Source organism: Silurus aristotelis (genome assembly GCF_946808225.1).
Source record: "Silurus aristotelis genome assembly, chromosome: 12".
Classification (NCBI taxonomy): Eukaryota; Metazoa; Chordata; class Actinopteri; order Siluriformes; family Siluridae; genus Silurus; species Silurus aristotelis.
Window position 1 is genome coordinate 24,494,228 of NC_139585.1, and position 12,370 is coordinate 24,506,597.

Sequence of the window (12,370 nt, forward strand, 5' to 3'; positions counted from 1 at the left end):
CAAAAATATAAACCCTGTGTCTGGCGCTGAAACCCGAGGCAGTCGGTGTGTATTATATGTTTTATCTAAAGCCTCTGCACTCTGACAGCCTTTCCTCCAGCTCCCACGATCCACAACAAATGTCAGGCTCTCCTGGAGTCCGACTTTTACTTGTCCCGGTAGACCTGACGTTTCACTCCAAGCAAAGCGCATGAAAGCAATGGGAGACGGCTACAATTAGAGCCTTGTGCATTAAATATATATTGAGTAAACGCTTGCAAACCCAAGCAGCTGATCGTTTACTGATTGCTTACACCTTGTAGGAATCCTCATCATGGATAAGAATTTAGAAAAAAATCAGTACTGTAGTGATGTCATTGCACAGCGTCGCTCCCACTTCTGTGTTCCTCACATCTCTTTTTCAAAGCTTTTGTTTCTTTTTTTCCCTCCCTCAGACGAGGCACTTGGCCCGCCGTTTTAAAGCACTTTAGATTTTAAATGAATCCAAAGGGCTTAAACTCGCTAATGGCACCCAAACAATCTGTCCACTCCCTTCGCCACGCGTAACGCTCTGCAGTCCAATATACAAGCGCAGTCAAATATTTACATTAGTACATCTTGAGTTGTAAGCGGCTGGTTTTTTTTGTTTTGTTTTTTTTCTTTTTGGTAGGGGGATGGTGTGGGGGCGTCTGGCCGCACACAGTTCCCCTTGACTGGAGCTTGGAAGGCTTAATTAGCAGGTGAAAGTGCTTAAAGGGAGGTTGTGGCAGCGGCCGAGTCTGAGCATCCTTGTGAAATTCCTCAGAGGGTCACTGAGTCCTGTCCTAATCCCTCCCTTTAATTGGGCCTTGTGTCTCTTGAGGAGACATGTTTCATTTGAGCAGGCTCCTCGATTGTGCCTCAGTGTGACACTTCATGACTCACACAGACACGAATCACAGCTCTGTGTTTATGATAAATGGATGTTTACAATCATATAGAATCTTCCTGAGCAGACACACACATATACACACACACACATGTTCCACAGCATAGAATCTGACTCCAGGCTATGTTATGGCTGTGCAGTAATATAGCTTTATGACCTCTGGAGTTGTAAGTGCTTCTTGGAAAACCTGCGCTTAACACCATATTGAATTCATCAGTAATATTACCATCGTCCGAGATGTGTTTATTGGCAGCCTGAAAGGAGGTCTTTATTAAAAACCTTTGCTTCGAGAGTATCGTTAACATTTGCGTTCGAGTTTTATTAGCACCAATATGGTGCACTTTGTATAATTCGGTGTGTTCATAAATCGCAAATAGCATTTATCAGTTTTGCACTGGGAAAACAGGAACTTAAAATTGAAGGATCCTTCAATCCCATATTTGTTTTCCGGTTACTGTGGTATAATGACTGACAATGTTTCTACAACATTCACGCCACTGCCTAAAGACAGAAGACCTGAATTTATTCAGGATTGCAAACAGACGCCCACCTGTTTCATGTTCTGTGATCAATGACTTTGTGTTGTACGTCGTGCAGTAATGTACACGGCTCGGCTCAATGTAATGTAAGTATATCTGTCACTACTGATTCAGACAGTCTAAAGGCAGAGGCGAAAAAAAAACAAAAAAAAACGGGGGAACGGAGGAGTGGAGCTTGTCATGCTCTTGGCTGTATCTCAGAACACATCAGACAGACAGCGTCTCGCACACGCAGACGGTCAGGGGAGGAGCCGCAGCCTGCCGAGTTTTGAGTGGAGCCAGCAGGACTGAAGAGTGAAAAGACAGAGAGACATAGGGAGAGAGATGAAATACATCGAAGGGACAGAATGAGTGAGTTAGAATAGAGAGTTAGGGTTAAGACGGAGTTGGAGTATAAAAAATAACGCGGGCAAGTGAAGGCAGAGAAAGAGTCGGCTGAAAAAAAACCCGCAGCAGCACACACAGCTGGCTCTTATCTGTCCAAAACTCACTGGTCTCCTTTTCAACATTGCTTTAATGACAATTCTCTGCTTACTGTCGCTGCTGCCTTTGCCTTAGAGCGATGACTACGGCCGCAGGTAAACACTCCCAAATGGGACGCCCAGAGAGTCCGTCTCCTGAGAAACAGCCAAAAGATCGTGCAGATTTGTCCACTTTCGGGAATGTGCAAGAGCCCTTTATTTCATTTGTTTAGATCCCTCGACATTCTTCTGGGTTATGATTATCCTTTGTGCTCGTAGTTTTTCAAAGAGTACAGCCAGTTTTCCTCAGATCCACTTTTTTAAAACATAGATCACAATGAAATAGAACAGAACAGAAGATCCAGGTGTGAACAAATGTCTTTTTGCATTTTATACACACAGCCTTGATTTTAAGGGTTAAATGGGGAGAAGAAAAGCCTATCGAGAGCGGTCCAATAAGCCCGTTCTGGGATCGTATTAGATAGGTAAACGCGAAAGAAGAGCTAGGGCCAAAGCCTACTGAATCTGAGAAGACGTGAGAAGTATTTTCTTTGGTGTCAATGAATAAGGGATCAGCAGTGTTGGCAAGAGACGACGTACCTGGAAAAAAGAAAAGATTATGCTGGACCTGAGCTCTGAGCATCAGCACTTAATCTGGACCGCGTTTTGTTCAGAGCTCTTTCTAATGAATTCGGTGAGAAAAAAAAGAAAATGTGCATGAATGATTGCAGAGCGAGGGCACGTGGAGCTCGCGCATCGTTTCGGATTAATGCTAACTCCCTGTTATTAGTTCGATTGAGAGCAACCTCTAAGCAAGTATGGACCTGACTGCGCTTCTGAAATCCAGTTCGACTTTCTCTAAGTTAGATTTTTTGCTTAATCGAAAAGCCATGACGAACACCATGTTAAGAGCACGTATCAAAAATAACATTTGAAAGATTTTTCTTTGCTCTGAAAGAACAGAACGGATTGGTTTCTGTCAGGTAAACTAGGATCTGTTTTCCTAGTTTGATTTATGCGTGGAACGGAATGTTTGCGTATGTTTTGATCAAATGTCTCTGAACTACACGTAACACTCATCACTGTTTAGTCTAAGGACTACTGTGTATGTTGAAGAGCATGTTGGGTGTATAAGTCATTGTCATTGTAGTCTCGTGAGCCTAAAGTAAAGCATTTTGGCCCAGTTTTACAGTGTGGAGTGCGCACCATTCGCAAGGCCGTGTATTGTGAAAATGTCAAAAAGACGCTGAACAGTGAAACAGCAGGATTTTCAGCTGCTCAGAAATTAAATATCAATAGGTATAGCCGGGGTTCGGGTATCAGCCGATAAAGTACATGCTGTGTGTGAGACTTTAGATTGCGATCGGATTGGAAAAATTGGAATATTTAAGAAATATTTTTAAATAATATGATGTGGGTGGCCACACTGGAAACCATTTGGTCTTGCTGCTGAGGATGGGTCCAAATAACCAGCCTAAAAATACATGAGAATACTGTGAATGGTTCCACTACAGAACAAGAATGTAAATGTCTTAGGGCCACAATTAACCATCGGTGAGTAATTCATAACAACAACAATGATGAAATTACAATGAAAAGATATCTGATATTACCCAGATGAAGATGGATTCCCTTTTGAGACTTCTTTCTCTCAATGGTTCTTTTTGGTATCATTTCAGGGTTTTTTCCTCACCATCTTTACCATTGGCTTGTTCATTACAGATAAAAGATATTTATAAATATCAGTGTCTATTGTTGAAAGTGCTATACAAATAAAATGGAACTGAATTGAATTCAAGATGGTGACTCAGATGCTTCAAAGATGAGCCTATTACACCAATAAACCTTGATCCAGTTTTCCAGTTTAAGTTTTTCCAGTTTAAGTTTAACAGGTTGTTTCCATGGGCTATCTATCTATCTATCTATCTATCTATCTATCTATCTATCTATCTATCTATCTATCTATCTATCTATCTATCTATCTATCTATCTATCTATCTATCTATCTATCTATACTATAATATACTGTACTCTTCTATACTTCTATACTCTTATATACAGCACTGTTTTCTCACAGTAAGTTGGCCAGCTACATCAACCTGAACCTGCATGTCTAACTTTCAGTCTCCTGCCATGTCTATGACCTACCAGTCATTAAAATCTACCCCCCCAGCCTGCTACCAATGCACCAAAAAGGGTATCTCATGACGTGTGCTAATATTTGTCTTGACGTGTTGAACCACTGAACCAAATACTTTCATGCTGGTTGGCTGAAACATGCTGTCAGAGAGCACATTTCCCTTCCAGATGGGGAAAGCCGAAAGTCCGTGTTTTTGTTGGTGTAAGCCAGTTGATGTTAGACCACACATCATAATCGGCCTCGTGTTGGCTTAATGAAGATGAAATGTATTTGATCAGGGTCTTCTCTGGATAACACACATTTATCTCTAGTACTTTTTCCCACTTTTTTCCCCACAAGTGTTTATTAGAAATCATAGCACGATAGTACTTTTCTCCGTTCAACCTAAACACCACACACGGCATCAACGTAGAAATGTTGTAAAACCAAGGCCTCGTCACTCTGCAGGGCGGCTGTGCTACACTGCGTTTGCAGTATTTCTGTTGCGACTGGTGATTTGTTACAGAAAGATGTGCTTTCTTTACCGAATGAAAAGTTAGAAAAACACTTCGAGGCAAATGCTTGATTTTTAGCACATATGAGAAAATTCATACGAGGCACATCCAACAAGCACTGCTAAATAATTTACTCACATTGGCAGCTGTTTAGCGAAAGAAAAAGGGGAGAGTAAGCGGTTGGTCATGATTGAGCAAGGCCTTTATCTTTTCAAGTGCTCTTTTTTCCGGTTACTATAGTATAATGGCTGACTATGTCAGTGTAAGAGGTAGAGATTCCTGTCACTATCAATCATGTTGGACTGGGAGAAACGATACATGATGTAGTAGTAAAAATCAGGATAATGGTATATGTAACACTGGAGCGTTTCATAGATGATATACATCTACATCTGTTTCTGAATTCTACTCAATCTACGACTGGGGAAATTATCCAAAAAAAAGTTAAACAAATGGAATCGACATGGCATGCTGGATTTTTGCAGACTATAAATCTCAACTCTAGATAATCTGAACTGTAGATTATCCTGCACCACAAGTCTCAGACATAGGCATTGATTTTTAAATCCAGTTGTTACAAAACAAATTATCTTTATTTGCAGATCCTCTTATCTGATGCAGTTGAAATTGACTTGCTATAAACATCATGAAAGTCCTAGCCAGTATGGAAATGGGATTTATTCTTTCATACTGTTCATTATCCATTCCTTCAAAACCTTTACATCAGTTTATGTAGGACAGATCTGTCTTACCTCTGTTTCATATGTGACTATTATATACACTAAATTTCCAAAAGTATTGGGTCACCTGGTGATTTTTGAGCATTGCATTCCACATTTAGTCCCAATTTGCTCTTATATTTCGCTCCACTTTTCTAGGAAGATGTTCCACTAGATTTTGGAGTGTGCCTATGGATATTTGTGTTATTCAGCCACAAGCGTATTATGAAAGGTAGGTATTGATGTAGGTGAGGAGTCCTGGGATGCAGTCAGCGTTCCAATTCATCCCAAAGGTGTTCAGTAGGGATGAGATCAGAGCTCTATAGCAGGCCACTGGAGATCTTCCTGTCCAAAGCATGTAAACCATATCTTCAAGGAGCTCATTTTGAGCACACCTAAATACATCCTATACAATTGAGTGCCTCCAGCTTTGTGGTAACAGTTTGGAAAAGAGCCACATACAGCAGGAACGGGCAGGTGACCCAATTCTTTTGATTTGAACTTTCAATTCCCTCATGAAATATCAAAGATTTCTTGATGTTATTGACTTTTTTTATTTGATTTCCACTGGTGAACCTAAAATCCATTGAAATAGACATAGAGAGAGAAATTTGTGAATCTTACTGCCACATTTTCTACTGCTCAATATTGGAGGGTGAGTATGCGGTATGCTGTAAAACCCTGTGCGGTGACAAACTAATTAAATGTGAAACACACATAAACATACAATAATGATCATGTTTTTTGTCTTTATTAAGTCAGGAGCCTAACACGTCCTTTCTGTCTCTTAGTTACTCATCATGGTTGCTATCTCAGGACGTTTTACTTTTGTTCTGTGGGCCATGGAAGTCTATTGCTCAGTAAACTTTACTGTTGGACATAGAATATATAAAAATCTAAAATCATGTAGCATGAACACAAGGTCACGCTATGGAACATACTTTACACAATTGTGGATATGAAACATGATGATCAGATTACTGCCATCCAGTATATATTATATTTACTCTATCTATCTATCTATCTATCTATCTATCTATCTATCTATCTATCTATCTATCTATCTATCTATCTATCTATCTATCTATCTATCTATCTATCTATCTATCTATCTATCTATCTATGTGCACTTAAAATAAGTTGTATAGTACTACAAATCTCTACAAACTCTCAAACCAAAATACTTAATATCAAATGTAATCTTGGCTTTGTTATAAAGTAGCAAAGTCTTGGGCAGTGACTGAAAAAAAGACTGGTTTGGTTTGTGGTTTGCAAGGAATACAAGACTTGGCTTAGCTTTTGGGTCAATTACCACAATGCAGTCATACTTATCGTAACTTCCACACAAGAGCACAAATCATATTCAAGGCATCCTGGCTGGAATGTTCTGAAAGGAGATGTTTTTTGGCAGGCAGTGCAGCTCCAATGTTTGGCCTCATGTGTTCTTGGGTTAGTCAGGTAGCCAGAAGACCATGAATTCCAAAAGTACCAAAACATTGCTGGGTCACAGCTATTTTTAAGGTACTCAAGGTTGGTAAATTGAAAAGCAATTCCACAAATCATGCTCACTAAGATCTGCGATCTGAGTCTTTTTTAAATGCACCTCGTGTTAGTAATTGAAGACACGGTCTGTGTACGTTGCAAACCCTTTCGGGAGCGCCGCACGTTCTCAGATAGGCTTGGCGAAGGTGGTCACTGTGGTGAAATTTCAATATTAAGAGGTATTACGTTGTTTGTGTTTGAGCTGATTCCCAGAGCTGCTGGTATGTCAGCTGAAACCTTTAAAAAAATATGACCCCATCCTTCAGTGTTTTACTTGGCCTTTGGGAACGACAGCATTCAAAAGAAATTTTGAGCACCATTTGATTGATTCCCCAGCATTACACTTTAATGAATACCACATCCCAGTACAGAGAGTGCAGCTTCCTGCTTATCTTATGACTTTTATCACTATTTGAGTTGATAGAAATTGCTCGCTGATTAGCTCTGCCTTATGTCGACAAATAGGTTGACAGATATGACATACATAGCAACATGATATACAGCATGGAGGCTTAGGAGTTAGAAGAGCTTCCTGAACTGTGTGATGGCACCCGTGGTTAGTTTTTGCTGTTGTATCTTTTTAAATGATGACTAAGAGGAACAATTTTAGAAATGACAAGAAATCACTAAGATTAATGCTATATCACTAAGTGCCTCCACATAGTAGAGTTAGCTAATGAGCTGTCATTCATCTCACCTCATACCACACTATCAGCAATGTCAGATTTTAAATTTTGTACATGATTGGAGGCCAATAGCCAGAAACCTCACCTGGGCATTGTCTTTTTCCAAACTGCCAAAATGTTCTTTAAAGCACATTTATTAGATAATGACAGGCACTGTTGTAATTAACTAAATGGAGCTCTATCAAAACATTCACCAAGGTAACATTATGTTCTGCCAGGTATGTGTGATGCCAAATGAGCATATAAATATAGCACAAAAAACTTTGCCCACAATTCTGGAAACTTCCATGGAGACTATATTGACCATAATACTATTACTCCAGTTTCCAAAAAAAATATACACTCACTGTCCACTTGCCTGAAACAAAAATTTACCTCACACAAATATCCATATCTAAGATATACTTTATGCAAATTGGCCAGACAGAAGCGCAATGCAAATTCATGAAAATACTGGTGAAGGACTTCAGATAATGTTCAAGTTCAACTTGTTTGAGCTGACAGGCAGGCTAAGTTACCTCAGAAAACCACTCTTTACAATTGGACTAAGTAGAACAGCATCTCAGAAGGCACCAAAAACAACTATCTGAGGCAGAAAGGTTAGAGTAGAAAACCATGCCAGGTTCTATTCATGTCAACCCTAAATTGAAATAGAGTCTGAGGTAACAGCGGGATATAGTTAATCATGGAAAAAATGAATAAGACAATACTTTAATTTTCTTATTCGGTTATTTCATTATTGTATTACAAAATTAGGATAAAAGTATTGAGTAAATATGAAAAATAAGTTCAATCTGTGTTACACATCTAAAAGTCAACAGTGTTTAATTTTAATTTCATTTGCTATTATTTAAAAAGACTACCTTACATCTACTGATTTTCCATTTTACTTGTTAATGCCCTAAAATGTAACCCAAATCACAGGTCAAATGTGTGTTATTAACCCATGTGTTTGCTGAAACAAACAAAAAAAATAACATTTTAGACAATCTTTAGACATAGAATCAACAACCTGAGGACAAAATAAAGAGTAGACAATATTACTTTTATAGGCTAGAGTTACAGGATGTTAGAAAATATATATAGTTATCATGCTAGCCAATGTCATCAAATCTGGAATTTTATGTAAGTTTGTGTTTGGGTGTTTGTGTGTTTGTGTGCATTTTAAATGGTTCAAATCCCTGACCCTAATGACATGCTCTCACACAACAAAATTGGTAAGAAATGCTGAAAAAGACAGCAGTGGGCTCCTTCCAACCAAGTAATTAGACACATAATTCCAGTTCGAGAACCTTAGGAATCCTCTACACTGATTGTGGAATTACTTTAATGTGCAAATGTTGGATTGAAAAAGTCTTGCCAATTATGCAAACTGCATAGTGTATCTGTAAGCTACATCCAAACAAACCTATTTTAAGTGTTGTTTAGACACATAGTATACTGACAAAAGTATTGGAACATTTTTCTGGCTATACAGTATGTGGTTCCTCCCCAAATGTTGGGGGCACACAAATGTATGTTTATATGTTTAATTTCAATCACTTAAACTTAATCACTTGTCCCAGCCTGCAGTGGTGGACAGTAACGAAGTAAAAATAATTAGTTACTGTAATTAAGTAGTTTTTTCGCGTATCTGTATTTTAAGTATTTCCATTCGAGGAGACTTTTACTTTAACTTCACTACATTTCAAAGTCAAATATTTTATTTTTTACTACATTTGGTAAAATCAGTAGTTCCTTTTTATTTATGAGTGGATAAAAACTTAACTGCAAGTCACCAATCAGGGAAGAGCACGTGCTCTGTTTGGAACTTGTTTTGATTGCTGCTTGGCAGAGGTGGATTTAATGCTGTGTGTAATGTACTTTTCTAGAAAAAATTTATTATTTAATAATTACAATTTTAGGTCACCCAGATAAGGAATGGTTCCCTTTTGTGTCTCTTTCCTCTCAAGGTTTCCTGTTTATCCAATTAAATTTTATTTGTATATGTTTAATTGTATTTGTGTATGTTTAAATTTTTTTTTTTTTTAATTTGTGATGCTTTTCTGTTTAACACAGGATTAAATTAGAAACCTGGAAAATACTAGGATTTTTTAAATAAATAAATGTTTTATAAACGCATTAAATACAGCACAGTATTTATTTTTATTAATACATTAAAATAAATGTTTATTTGAATAGCTTAATTTAATGTAAATATATAGTATTTTCGATTAAATTTTTCCAATTATTTTTAATTGAGTAATTAAATTTGGTATATATACCAGGGGTCACCAACCTTTTTGAAACTGAGTGCTACTTCTTGGGTACTGATTAATGTGAAGGGCTACCAGTTTGATACACACAGTTTTCAGTTTGATCTGAAATAACAAATTTGCACAATTTACCTTTTATTATATGTTATTATTGATAATTAATGATATTCATCTATGTGAAGACACTGATCATGTTAATGATTTCTCACAATAATTATCAACAATGATTTAACAAAGTAGAAAACAGCTATTTTTAGTAAAAGGCCCGTGGGCTACGTTGGTGACGCCTGATATATACTGTGTAATATATAGTATATAGTGTAATTGTTCATCTTGGTGACTGAAATGGACAAAGGATTTATCAGAATCAGAATCAATATACTTTATTGATCCCATAGGGAAATTGTTTGGTTGCAGTTGCACACAGTAAATAAAAAAAAACCCATGTAATAATTAAAGTAATAATAAAAATAAGAAATATGAATAAATATACATATTAAGGTATATGATAAGACATATGAAATGTGTAGCAGCATGAAATGGAAAGCCTGGATGACTAAAGCACTGCATTACTAGATGTCTCACCTGACCCCAGAAAAGCAGTCCTGGTAATACAAAAAAATGTCTAATTAACAATGTTGGAAATAGAAAAGGAAAAAAAAACAATAGACATTAAGTTCTACCTATCACAGTTAATTTCAGTGAGAAGACACACATCACCTTTGCATCATAGGAATTCATAAATACTTACATCATCAAGCTGGTTCACTAGACATACCGTCCATTAGCCAGTCCAAACTATGTCATGACATACCGAATGCATTACAGGCAGTGGGTATTTATAGCGCTGATTTAAGTGTTCTGTTTATCAGGAGTGTTCTGTGATAGGGTTTCAGGGCTTGTGTAAGAGAGAGCTTCAAATGAAGCGTCGAGCCATTTTTCTTTTATTAAAACTAGAACCTTTGGCTCGAAGAAGTGAAAACATCTCTGGCTGTTACTACTGGACTTAATTAATCAAAAACATGGCTTCAGGGTAGAAATAAAATGATCCAGGCAGGTAAAATAAAGATGACATTTGCTTGTTTTTTGTTGTGCAGGAAAAAAAAAAAAGGAAAAAAAAAATTATATTGTTCTTTTATTGAATAATAAAGTTGGACATAGTTTGGAGAATGTGAGCTGGCAGGGAGATGAATTAGGATGTTGAGTAAAACAACTCTGCAAGTGTTGCACCGAAAGCATATGGTATTATGACGTGAACCTGTTCTGTATTAATGTTCCGAGTTGTTGTTTTTTGCTTTAAACAAGTATGTTTTTCTACCTTGCTCACCATGTTTGGGCGCATTCCTGTCGTCAATGTTAAGCGAGCCTCTAATCACAGCCAGGTGCTTTCTACTGAAATTAACATGTGGTTCTAACTTACCTCCTCTGCACAATGACACATACCTGAGTTGCTAGCGCGAATAACTTCAAATGAATTCGCTGCTGCTTTTTTTTTTACATTTTATTTCCCAAAACATGCAAAAGGTCAGAGAAGGTCAGAAAGCAAATGTTAAGTAATATCACTGACAATGGTATCCTTCAGCTGAGGTGAGAAAAGTGAAAGCAGTCGTTTCCCACTGGTTTTAACGTCTTCACTGTGTTTTTTTTTTCCTCAAGGAACTTGTTTGCTATTATTAACAAAGCTTGATACTAGACTGAAATGGCACTTGCTTGATGAATGATGCACATTCTGACGCTTTCATCTCTAGTCGGCAGATCCAGACTTCCTTTTTCTTTCAGTAAGTACATCCCTGCCTTATTAGTTTTAATAGAGACATTTGGTAGTTTAAAAAAATATGCTTGGAAATTAACTACGAAATAACTGAGGCTCTAACACAGAGTTCCCAAACTTTTTTTGGCCAAAATTACTCCAAACGGACATAATACATTTTCTGTGACTTTAATCTTTGGCATTTAGAATTCTCCTCCTTATTTACCATCACGCTTCTGAGTCCATATTTAGTCAGTCTTCTTGCATTCATTTTCTTGACTTCTGTTTTTCCACTGAGTCACTTGATGTTGTCAATGTTTCGAGGAACTAGAATAATTAGATAAAGATCTAATTATATAAAAAAAAAAGGTTTAGGAAGAAGATTAAGAAATGAGTCCAGCATTTTTAAATTGATGAACTCCTCTGTTAATGCAGTGTGTTGTATAATAAGCAATGGGCTTAAATGATCAAAGATAATAGTGTACAGCCCCAATTTCTAAAAAGTTGAGACACTGTGCAAAATGTAAATAAAAACAAAATGCAATGATGTCATGCTAATCTGATGAGTCCATATACTATTCACAATAAATAAAGTATATATACCATTTGATGGCTGTAACAGGTCTCAAAAAAGTTGTAAGATGGCCATGTTTACCACTGTTTAGTGTCCGTATACATCTGGGAACTGATGGCACCAGTCGCTGAAGTTTTTGGAGAGAAATGTTGTCCCATACTGCATGTGTCTGAATAAGGATTCTAGCTGCACCATTCTGGGTGTCATTTGTTGTATTTTTTGTTTCATGATGCACCAAATGTTTTCAAAAGGTGAAAGGTCTAGACTGCAGGCAGGCAAGTTCAGTACCTGGACTCTTTTACT

At 37.4% G+C, this 12,370-nt stretch overlaps 1 protein-coding gene across 12 annotated transcripts in view; it reads right to left on the bottom strand.

The window, feature by feature from the left end:
• The window catches only part of myocd (myocardin), a 107,667-nt gene that overhangs the window by 17,497 nt on the left and 77,800 nt on the right, over window positions 1-12,370 (bottom strand). The window lies entirely within an intron of this gene.